Source organism: Eretmochelys imbricata, chromosome 3, assembly GCF_965152235.1.
Source record: "Eretmochelys imbricata isolate rEreImb1 chromosome 3, rEreImb1.hap1, whole genome shotgun sequence".
NCBI classification, from domain to species: Eukaryota; Metazoa; Chordata; order Testudines; family Cheloniidae; genus Eretmochelys; species Eretmochelys imbricata.
The window spans coordinates 102,630,320-102,641,446 of NC_135574.1; the positions used below are offsets into that span (position 1 = coordinate 102,630,320).

The window sequence follows — 11,127 nt, forward strand, 5'->3', positions numbered from 1 at the left end:
GGCCCTGGACCCAGTCTCCAGCTGCTGCCCCAGCCCCAGCGACTGACTGCTGTTCACTGCCCCAGCCCCAGCCGCTGCTCCAGCACCAGCCCCAGCCCCAGCTGCTGTTCTAGCCCTGGACCCAGCCCCTCTCCGCTGCTCTAACGGTCAAATTTAAATTCCAGAGCATGCCCTTAGTCCCTAGGCACATCACCAGATAAACATAATTAATAATAACAACTAACTACGTGACCAGTTAGAGTATGTAACCACGCACAAATCTTGCCTGAAAATGTTCTCCTCAGTTTGATGCTGTGAACTCATTTTTTATCCTCCCATAGCTAGATTCCTCTCCACTTACTTTCCCTTCAGTTAGTTTCACGTATTTATTTGCCATTGTGCTCCATCACAACGTTTTTATTGCAATAGATCCTCTTCCTATTTTATTTTTCTCTCCTGAACACCAAAGTTCAATTCTCCAGATCTCATTGAAATCTATGGTTTGATATAAATTTTCCTTTCTATCCTGGTACTTCTTTGCAAATCAGCAATTATCCCTGTGAGAAATCAGCGTACGCAGTATATGGAATAGTCTCCTGCATTGGGATTTCTTTCTATGTAACTGTGAAATCAACTAGACACAGTACGCTTGTCTGTTACTGTGTTTCCCCTTATTTCCTGTCAGTACTGTCTCATCAGTGGCTGCTTGCCAGCGTTTCTCTGTCTTGTTCAGCAAAGCTCTGATGGGCACAAATTGAAACAAACCTAGTTTCTAGGCTTTAATTCTGATGCCCTACATATAGTTCCCAATCAGTGCTAAAGGGGCTTTCCTTCTTTTTTTCCGTCTGTGAAACATCTTTTATAAATGCTTGCCTGGAGCTCTCAAAAATCATTTCATGATGATTCAGTCATCTGTAATCTTTAATAAGCTCTCAGCACTGTATGTTGACAGCTTAGAAATTTGAGGAGGCGTATGACTGTTAGAGGGAAAATACTTCTGCAGGGTCAATTATAGCTCCAAATCAGCAAAAGATGAAGCATAAATATAGTAGTGTCTCAATTTTATGTATTTATCTGGAGTGATGCAAGAAAGTTGTAAATCAATCATATCTTCTTGTTTGTTTTGTTTTTGTTGTGTTACACTTCTAATAACCTGCTGCAAATAAGCTACGACCAGCTGGTGCTGGATATGATGGGTCCAGAGATGCCCTTGACACTTTGCTTGGCTATTTTGATTCTGTCCTGCTCAGTTGTTGCTAGTCACATAACAGTTTTGCTTAACCTGTAATAAACCTCATGTTAATCTGAGGTTGAGGTCAGCTAGGAGCTACATAGCTGTAGGAAAAAGGAACACTTCCTTACTCCCATTTTGTTTCTGTAGTGTAGTGGTTATCATGTTCACCTCACACACGAAAGGTCCCTGATTCAGAACGAGGCAGAAACAGCCCTGTTTTTAAGTTGGGTTTCCGTAGTGTAGTGGTTATCACATTCGCCTAACACGTGAAAGGTTCCCAGTTTGAAACTGGGTGGAAACAGGTCACTGTTTCTTTCTCTGACTCCCCTCCTGTGTTTGGGGGAGGGGTAGCTCAGTGGTTTGAGCATTAGCCTGTTAAACATAGGGTTGTGAGTTCAAGCCTTGAGGGGGCCATTTAGGGATCTGGGGCAAAAATTGGGGAGTGGTCCTGCTTTGAGCAGGGGGTTGGACTAGATGACCTCCTGAGGTCCCTTCCAACCCTATGATTCTATGTTGTGACACTGGCATCAGAAGTCTAGTTTCTCTGAGTTCTATTAATCCAGCTCCAGATCTAAACATGATCCAGAGACTATACTGGTCCCATTGTTCTTTAACCTCTCTGTAGTGATGGAGTAAAGTCAGGGGTCTGTGCTGATTCTTTTAGATTTTAGCATTCTTTGTCATCTTTGATCATTAGGTGTTGTGCACTTGCTTGAGGATCGTGGGGAGTGGATGGAGTAAGCTTGCATGGCTTTGTCCCTGTATCTTGAATGTAGCCAGAGATCGAACATGCTCTCCATGGTCTATAGATTTGTATTTCCGAAGGAGGGGGGCATTTTTCAAGGTGACTTGCCAATTCTTTTCTTTATCAAGCCTTTCCCTTGATTTCACACACACCTTTATTGACATAATTTTTTTTAACTGGGTGCCTAGAGTAAAGCATCTAAGTCCCTATTTAGGTTTCTAAAGAAGAATTAGACCATGTCCTTATTATTACCTACCTCTGATATAGTGTTCTTCATCACTAGACCTCAAAGCACTTTACAAAGGAGGTCAATATCATTATTACCACTTTACAGCTGGGGAAACTGAGTCACAGAGAGATGAAGTGGCTTGCCCACAGTCACCCAGCAGGCCAGCCAGGACTAGAACTCAGGTCTCCTGAGTCCCACTGCAGTGCTTAGGAAGTAGTAGCATGCTATTGTGCTGCTCCAAGATCAGTGCATGGTGGGAAAAGTGGCTTTCTTGTCATCATAGAATCAGTGTTCCAGCCCCTGATGTCTGTGAAGTTCAGTCTTTCTGAAAGGGGTTCCCACGAGAGCTAGTGGGGAATTTTTAGACCTTCTTTTTTGGGTCAGAACACACTGATTCTTGTAAACAGAAACTGTTTGCAGGAAAGGGTCACTTTTGACAAATCTCCCGGGTTTTGGAAAACAAACAGCAAACAACAACAAAACCCCCCAAATAAAAAACAAAACAAACACAAAATGGAGTGCATTTTGAAACTGTTGAAACATCCCATATTGACTTTTAAATGAAATTTCTGGTTTTTCAGGTTGAAATGACATTTGTTTTGAAATTTGTTACTTTATAGTAAAAAATAAAATAAAAAGGTCAAAAGCACAATGAAACATTTCAGAATTATGGAAATGTAATGTTCGATTGACCCAATCGAAAAAAAAAATCTGATTTTTGGTTTGCCAAATTTTTTCAAAGTTTTGACTTTTTGTCCTGCTCTGGGATGGGAAAAAATTCAAAATCTCAAAAAAATCTCATGAGCAAACCATTTCCCGCACAACTCTATCCCTGATCCACACTACAAACTTATGTGGGTCTACCTATGTTGCTCTGGGGTGTGGAAAATCTACCCCCCTGCGTGACGTAGTTATACCGATCTAACCCCTGGTGTAGACAGCGCTATGTCGACCAGTGAGCTACCACCTCTTGGGGAGGTGGAGTAACTAGAAGAGCTACAGGGTGCAGCTGACTGGTGCAGCTGCAGCGCTGTCAGTATAGACAAGTCCCTTGTCTCCATTTCTCTCCCTAGAATCTCTCTTTTTTGCTTTGCAGACCTGCCAGTTTTATTCTGTGCTCCCTGTGAAGTGGTCAGGTGCTAATCGGCATTGTCATATATCAGCCATGGAGTGCTCAGGTTTACCTGAATAGGGATGGTGATATTTGCACAGGTGCTCTAGCTGAGCGAAGTAATTAATATCCATTTTCTCTGCCCAATAGGTTTGTTTTCCATCTCCTGTCTGTTAACAAACATTAATGCAAAATCTCCTTTGAACTCACATATACAATTACCTGTCTTGGATGGTGGTCTTTCTCTTCCACTGCTGCTGCTATGTAAATAGCTCTTAATGTCCTCGCTAAGGGCCCAATCCTGCTCCCACTGAAGTTTTTCTGTTTGCTTCCTTGGAAGCAAGATCAGGCTCTGCATTAGCCTATGCCCTGCACCCCCAGAGGTGTTTGCTTTCCTGTGCTTAATTACTAGACAGCAGATCGTTCTCCTTCAGTCACAGTCTTAAGGTTCCCAAGTTTTCCATAATTCCATATTTCTCAATAATCTCATTCTTATCAAGTATGATTTCCCCTTTTCCGTAATTCCATATTTCTCAATAATCTCATTCTTATCAAGTATGATTTCCCAATCTGACATAGTCCCCAGGCTTGTACCATACTTTTCATAGAATTTTGGGTTTCACAGATCCGAAACTCAATGTGACACCTCCCAAATTCTCTCTCTCTCTGTCTCTCTCTCTCATCAGTACTATAGTATTTGAGCATCTCCCAAGGAATTAAAATTGTTCAAATATTTTTCTTTCTTTCCTATGTTTGTAGGATCTTTGTTTCTCTTTTTCTCTCTCTGCACAAATTATTGTGGGAAAGCAACTTTAGTCTGGGAGGTGGTGTGTTCATGGTCACTCTTATCTCTCACTCCATGGTTTAGCACCAGCTCCTGTGAAACTTCTGTTTCTCACACTCGGGACCTCCCCTTACTGGCTGACAGTTTCATGGTTTTAATGGATCATAGCAGTTGTAGGAGGACATGGTGGATGGAGAGACAATCTCTCAAGTAGCTAGGAACAATTAAATGGAAGGTTTTGACTATCAGGACAGACCTTGAACCGGACTCTGTATTTTATTGGGAGCCAATGCAGAGATAGTCTAACCCAAACCCCACTAAAGTCAATGGAAAGGCTCCCATTGGTTTCAGTGGGCTTTGGATCAAATCCCGAGTGGAGCACAGATTTACTGAGCAAATGGTCTTTTTCAGGGTGTGTGGCTTTGTTCCTAGATATAAGTTCCAGTAATCAAGCCCAAGAGTCACAAATACATCGGTCACCCTGGCCAGGTCTGTGTCTGATAAGATGAGGTGCAATCTTCTGGCCAGTAGAGCATGGATATGTACATTTTTTGTCACCATGGCTATTTACACATCAATAGCATAATGGCCCAAAGGACCTAAAGGCTACAACCTATCCTGAAGGACGACCCATCACTCTCACAAATCTTGGGAGACAGGCCAGTCCTTGCCTACAGACAGCCCCCCAACCTGAAGCAAATACTCACCAGCAATCACATACCACACAACAGAACCACTAACCCAGGAACCTATCCTTGCAAAAAAGCCCGTTGCTAACTGTGTCCACATATCTATTCAGGGGACACCATCATAGGACCCAGTCACATCAGCCACACTATCAGAGGCTCGTTCACCTGCACATCTACCAATGTGATATATGCCATCATGTGCCAGCAATGCCCCTCTGCCATGTACATTGGTCAAACTGGACAGTCTCTACGTAAAAGAATAAATGGACACAAATCAGATGTCAAGAATTATAACATTCATAAACTGGTCGGAGAACACTTCAATCTCTCTGGTCACTCGATTTCAGACCTAAAGGTCGCAATATTACAAAAAAAAAAAAGACTTCAAAAACAGACTCCAACGAGAGACTACTGAATTGGAATTAATTTGCAAACTGGATACAATTAACTTAGGCTTGAATAGAGACTGGGAGTGGATGTGTCATTACACAAAGTAAAACTAGTTCCCCATGTTTATTTCCCCACCCCCCACCCCCTCCACTGCTCCTTGGACGTTCCTGTTAACTGCTGAAAATGGCCCACCTTGATTATCACTACAAAAGGTTTTCTCCCCGCCCCCCCGCTCTCCTGCTGGTAATAGCTCATCTTAAGTGATCACTCTCCTTACAGTGTGTATGATAACACCCATTTTTTCATGTTCTGTGTGTATATAAATCTCCTCACTGTATTTTCCACTGAATGCATCCGATGAAGTGAGCTGTAGCTCGCAAAAGCTTATGCTCAAATAAATTGGTTAGTCTCTAAGGTGCCACTAGTACTCCTTTTCTTTTTGCGAATAGAGACTAACACGGCTGCTACTCTGAAACCTAAAGGCTACAGAGTGACATAACAATCAGAAGCATACCTCTCCCCCTTTCCAAACCCAAAAGTGGGGTGCAGGGTGTGACAAAGAACCAAACTGAAGAACAAAAGTGATTATGCATGCAGGAAAGTTTAACTGCTGTGGGTTCCCTCATGTAAATAACTCTTTGTCCGTGAACATTTCCTTATTCTTACCTGCATTCAGTTTTAACTAGCTGCATTTCATTCAGGTGCTGGATTCAGCTAGGCATTGAGAGAGTATTTGGGGATGGACCATGGTGGTGGTTTCTTCTGACCTTGCAATGGGAAGAGTTTCTGCCTGGGGGTAGAAAAGATCTGACCAGGATAGGATGGTGGTTCTTGCATTTCTGATGTCCATGCCCAGTCCAAAAATTCATTCTAGTAACAGCCAGCTGGGGGCAAATAACACCTAGGAGAAACCAAAGTGGAGTGTTTGGGTAAAGGGCTTTGGACTGTCATAACAGAGGCTTCATCTGTGTGGATACTGAAATCTACCAAGACAATGGGTCTGATGTTGATTCTTAAGAACTTCATCACCTTGTCAGAAAGTGTATTTTACCAGCTCCTCTGGGAAGCCAGTGATATCTTGTGGTTTATAGATTAGCAGGATGTCCAGTTCAGTTTTGTCTCTGTGGTCTCATAGATTAAATGGACATATTCAAATCATTTTGATTTTAGTGGGGTTTTCCTGCATTTGAGCTGGAAGGGAATACAATGGCTACTCCACCTCCTTCTGCAGGCTGGCTGGATGTAAAGTGGTTGATCTAGTTGCAGTTTAAAGCAGAAAGTGAAATTTCTAAGTCGCTGTTTTCTCCAGGGATTGTGTCTGGTAAAACCCTTTGAAAATCAGTGACTGTAAGTGCTGTTAAGAATTCCATTCAGATACTGTAAGCAGTTTTCGGAATTACATTCAAATAATAGAGGAAAGTTGGGGAAATTTTTCCAGTATACTAGAAATCCAGTTAATAAATAGAAAATAAATGAGTTACCCATCTCTATTTTTATTGAAAGAGTCCACTGGCATAGAAAAACCACAAGCACAAGCAATGGATCGATACCATCCACGAATTACCATTTGCTGCTGCTGCATCACCCTCCTCCATCCTCCACCTATTCTCCTCCCAGCTGCTTCTCTCCATCCTTGTTTTATTCCTCTAACCTCTTAACTCTCAATCCTCATACAAAGTGGTTCTCACTTCTCAGCCTAGTGGCTATCCCCTGACTGGCATAAAATCATCCGTTACAAGAATTTTTTTAGCATGGATTGCAGAGTGAGTAACACACCTATCCATGTGTTATTTAGATGACACAATGTGAGTGTTTCCTATTCATAAAATACTATAACAACAATCTCCTGGGATAAACAAACTCTGAGGCAGAAACCTCAGCTTTTGCAGGATTATCCAAGATTTTATCACATTCTGGAAGCTATAATTGTAGGAGCATTTAAATATCCTGAAAAATTGTTTCCTCACAAATAAGAACAGGTTTCAGAGTAACAGCCATGTTAGTCTGTATTCGCATAAAGAAAAGGAGTACTTGTGGCACCTTAGAGACTAACCAATTTATTTGAGCATAGCTTTAAGTGAGCTACAGCTCACGAAAGCTTATGCTCAAATAAATTGGTTAGTCTCTAAGGTGCCACAAGTACTCCTTTTCTTTTTACAAATAAGAACATAATCATTCTACAATGTCATGGTATATTTTCGTGATGTCTGCACCATGGGATGTTTTGTTGTGATGTCACAATGTTGCAGAATGATCCTACAGCACCTGTAGAGCCAACCAAGTCCAAATCTAAATAATTTATTACTAGAGCTGATGGAACAATAATAAGTGAATGCTTTAATGCAGTAGTTCCCAAACTTGTTCTGCCGCTTGTGCAGGGAAAGCCCCTGCTGGGCTGGGCCGGTTTGTTTACCTGCCGCATCGGCAGGTTCGGCCGATCGCGGCTCTCACTGGCCGCGCTTTGCTGCTCCAGGCCAATGGGAGCTGCTGGAAGCAGCGCGGGCTGAGGGACTTACTGGCTGCTGCTTCCAGCAGCTCCCATGGACCTGGAGCAGCGAACCATGGCCAGTGGGAGGTGCAATCAGCCGAACCGGCCGACGCAGCAGGTAAACAAATTGGCCCGGCCCGGCAGGGGCTTTCCCTGCACAAGCGATGGAACAAGCTGGGGAGCCACTGCTTTAATGTGACACATTTCAAATACAACATCCAGCAAAATGTTTGTCGTTAATCATTCATCTCAGTTATTAACCCATGAGATAATTATTGCTGAGCTAACAGGAAGCATCCTAATTGTTATTATACTGAAATGTCTAATGAGTAATTATTTGGCACAACTAAATGATGATAGGTTAAAAGATGGCATGTTCTGACATGACATAAATAGCTGACTTTGTTATGGGTATATACACAATTAATTTTAAGGCAGTAGTGAATCAAAGTGAAAATGTAGTGTATGGTTATTGAAAATTACCATACAGCATCCCAGAAGTCTATTTCTGAAGCCATTCCATTACAGTGTAATTCCTGACAATATCACACTGAAAAAAAACTCCTTTCCTAGATGCAATCTTGATACAGCTAATGCTTCTAGAGTTCTTAAATGTGTAATTGTTTCCATAGTAATGATAGAGCTGGATGATAGGTACTATCTATTCTTATTACATGTAGAGGATTCACTTACTACCTTATGCCTACAGTGAACAAGGCACCTCAGGAGGAATTGCCTGCTTTCCAAGGGATATTTCAGTTTCTATTTTGATAAGGTGAAGTCTTTATTTTAAGCACTGAATGACATCAGACCTGAACTAATTCTGGAGACTGGTAAGGATTAGTAGTTCCGTGTCTAGTAATCTAACTGGGCTACTAAACCTAAAGATTAACAGTCTTCCTTCCTCCCATAAATGTCCTTATTTTCTATGCATGCAAACTCTTCCCAGTTAAAAGACCAAGCTGATGACAACGTTACCCTGGAGAATACAAATCAGATGATTGAGTTTGTTAGTCTAAATTAATCACTGTAAGGAAATAGTTGCATGAAGAACGCTGCAGTATCTCCATTCGTTCATTGTGTTACCTCTAATAAGATACAATGATTCCTTACTGTGACATTCAGTCCATGTTTTAAAGATTACAAGCTAACTACAATGGCATATAGGTTAACAAATTAACAATATTTCAATTTACTCTTCAAATTAAAACATGTGAAATGGACAAATGGATCAATTAATCACACCAGAAGTTGGTCCCAGGGCATCACATTTCAGTGACCCAGGTGGTTTAACAAATGAATTGGATCATTTAATTGATTCAGCTATGGACTCCAAGATATCATGTTTCCAGATGGCTATTTTAAACATTTAATCCGACCCTATTAGATGGTACCAGGTGAAGTATTAGCTGGGTGCCTGTTAAAATTCACAAAATATTGTAGTCTAAGGGCAGCAGCTTGCAAGATCTCAGCAGGGTGGCATACAAGAAACACTTCCCATAAAAGCAGTATGAGGAAAGGGAAGAGACATCTCTAAAGCTATTTCAAATATACATATATAACGAGTATACCAACGGCACCTTGTGATTATAGAAAAAGAACTGATCTCACCCTTCTCATTTAGAATGTCACTTATTGTGTTCCTTTATGAAACAGTTAAAAAGGATCTTTTACAAACTGAGAGAAAAATGGAAGGGGCGGACTCTGATCCTGAATGAGTGAAGTCGATGGGAGCTTTGTCAGGATTGACCCTGGAGGTACTATGCTGAGAAGTAGTATAAATACATTCTGTTTTTTATGCATTATAGCTTGGGCTATGCTGAACCTGCAAGACCCTTCACATACCAATTTTCTTGCTCTATATGGGACTGCAGTTGACAACAAAAACCCAAACAACTTCATCCAGTAAACCAGTTCTTTCTATTTCTTTACAAAAATGGTAGAACAAACAATATTATTCTTACTAAGGAGTGTTAGCCCTGATTTCCTGTCTAAATTCTAATTTGGGTTATTACTTTCTATCTAAATTCCCTTTGCAATTTCAATTGAATATGGTGTCCTTCACTTCCGGTACTAAACTCTTGTAATAATACCATGTAGTGTTAAACAGCTGCCTGTTTCCACTGCAGCAGTGGCAGCATTTAGATGGTGGGAGAAGTTATCATTATATGGTATATCCCAGTAGTTCATAAAATGCTCTGGGATTCTTCATCAGGAACGGTGCTGTATAAATATAGGTTAAACATTTTATTTTATACTCCTGAATTCCTTTATCATTTATGTTTCTGTTCACCCAGGGAGAATGAATTTTTAAATATTGTGCAGTAATATTTTATATTTCTGTTTTTGAAAGAAAGGGTTTCCAATATGATTGAAGTTGGCATCTGAGCTTAGATTCAAATCTAAGGACTCTAGACTAGTGGTTTTCAATCTCCGGTCCATGGACTCATGGGGGTCCTCAGACTATATCTAAGATTTTCAAAAGGGGCCACACCTCTGTTTGAAATTTTTGTAGGGGTCCCCCAATGAAAAAAGGTTGAAGGCACTGCTTTAGACCCTAGAGCAGGGGTGGGCAAACTTTTTAGCCCAAGGGCCACATCGGGGTATGGAAATTGTATGGCGGGCCAGGAATGCTCACAAAGTTGGGGTTGGGGTGGAGGAGGGGATGAGGGGTCTGGCTGGGGGTGCGGGCTGGGGATGAGGGGTTTGGGGTGTAGGAATGTGCTCTGGGCTGGGACCGAGGGGTTCAGAGTACAGGAGGGGGATTAGGGCTGGGGAAGGGGGTTGGGGCATGGAGGGGGGAGGTGAGGGGTCCAGCTGGGCATGCAGGCTCTGGGGTGGGGCTGGGGATGAGGGGTTTGGGGTGCAGGAGGGTGCCCCGGGCTGGGACCGAGGGGTTCAGAGGGCGAGAGGGGGATCAGGGCTGGGGCAGAGGGTTGGGGCATAGTGGGGTGGCTCAGGGGTGCAGACTCCGGGTGGTGCTTACCTCAAACGGCTCCTAGAAGCAGCAGCATATCCCTCCTCCAGCTCCTGCATGGAGGCGCAGCCAGGCGGCTCTGCTGCGTGCTGCCCCGTCCACAGGCGTCGCCCCTGCTGCTCCCGCTGGCCATGGTTCCCGGCCAATGGGAGCTGTGGGGCAGTGGTTGGGGCGGGGACAGCATGTGGAGTGGAGCCCCTGGCTGCCCCTACACGAAGGAGCCATATTATGCAGTATTATGGCTTTTCCACATATAGAATTTTGACACATTTTTTGTTAAACTGAAGCATTTTAACCTTAAAAAAAATTAAGTCTGTCCTTTAAAACATTTCTATAACTATGTAGTAGAAAGAGTGTGCCTTGATGATCTGTTAAGGAACTCATAGACTCACAGGCTTTATGGTCAGAAGGGACCATCGTGATCATCTAGTCTAACCTCCTGCATGTTGCAGGCCACAGAACCTCACCCACTCCTGAAGTAGACCCCTAATCTCTGGCTGA

General features: G+C 42.5%; 1 non-coding gene across 1 annotated transcript; it reads left to right on the forward strand.

The window, feature by feature from the left end:
- Nucleotides 1–1,441: 1,441 nt before the first annotated feature.
- TRNAV-AAC (transfer RNA valine (anticodon AAC)) lies at nt 1,442–1,514 on the forward strand. Its single transcript has one exon. It is a non-coding gene; the product is annotated as a tRNA-Val (tRNA).
- Nucleotides 1,515–11,127: the final 9,613 nt, after the last annotated feature.